Genomic DNA, 947 nt, shown 5'->3' with positions numbered 1-947 from the left:
TAATATTTGCATTACTTTTTAAACTATTCCCACACATAGGAAATTTATGTTCGAGGGTGACATGGTCTCAGTTCACGATCGATTATTGCGTTCATTTTTGACAATTGCGTGGTTATCATTAAACCGATCGTAGTTAGTGGGTTATATATATTGGGACAAGTCAACGCAGACAAAAGTTATTATGCTGGTCCTCCTCGTCCAGACGCTGCACAATATGATACTAGCATGCGCAATACAACGCGAACAAATAAGAGGCATAATTGTCTCTTCGAGTCTTTCCCAGGTCGGCAATGTCAGGTTTTTGCCCGAACGTTTACAATTTTCTTAGTTCTGCTAACGGCCTTTAAGATGCGTAGAAGAATACAATTGTAGAACGAAAGAACTGCATGGAATTTCACAACTTTGGCTTCTACGGCAAATTCGACCAACCAAAGTACAGCAGTAAAAGTTTGCGGACTATAGGCATAAAAAAGTTTTAAGTTTACCCAATTAATGATGTGTAAGTTGAGAAGCAGGTAGTAAAAATCTACGTATCACCATTTGCAGCTTTTCTAGTGTTTACGATGTGACCTATTGCAGTCCTTGACCAATCCTAAGAATTGATAGGCGTAGTAGGGTGGGGGCAGATGGAACACCTGTTCATTCTAGTTTCTCATTTGGTAGTGAACAAAGAATTATACAACCATATTTTCACGACTCCAATAGACCGTTGTTAATTTTAAATCACTATCAGGATATTTGGATATTATGTGCTAGAGGTGTATCATCTTACCCCCTACTATTGGTGTGGCATGGCGGCAACAGTGCGTGCTTCAGATTTACCACATGTGCAACTGTGTAGGTCATTTTTTCTAGAAATATTCGGGCAGAAAATAATATTCGGGCAGAAAATAACCGTAGTGAACAACCTGAGATTACTATTATNTCACTATAGATCAATCATAAGT

The sequence above is a fragment of the Ciona intestinalis genome, unplaced genomic scaffold (assembly GCF_000224145.3).
Source record: "Ciona intestinalis unplaced genomic scaffold, KH HT000273.1, whole genome shotgun sequence".
Classification (NCBI taxonomy): domain Eukaryota; kingdom Metazoa; phylum Chordata; class Ascidiacea; order Phlebobranchia; family Cionidae; genus Ciona; species Ciona intestinalis.
Note: the sequence above shows the minus strand (reverse complement) of the source record.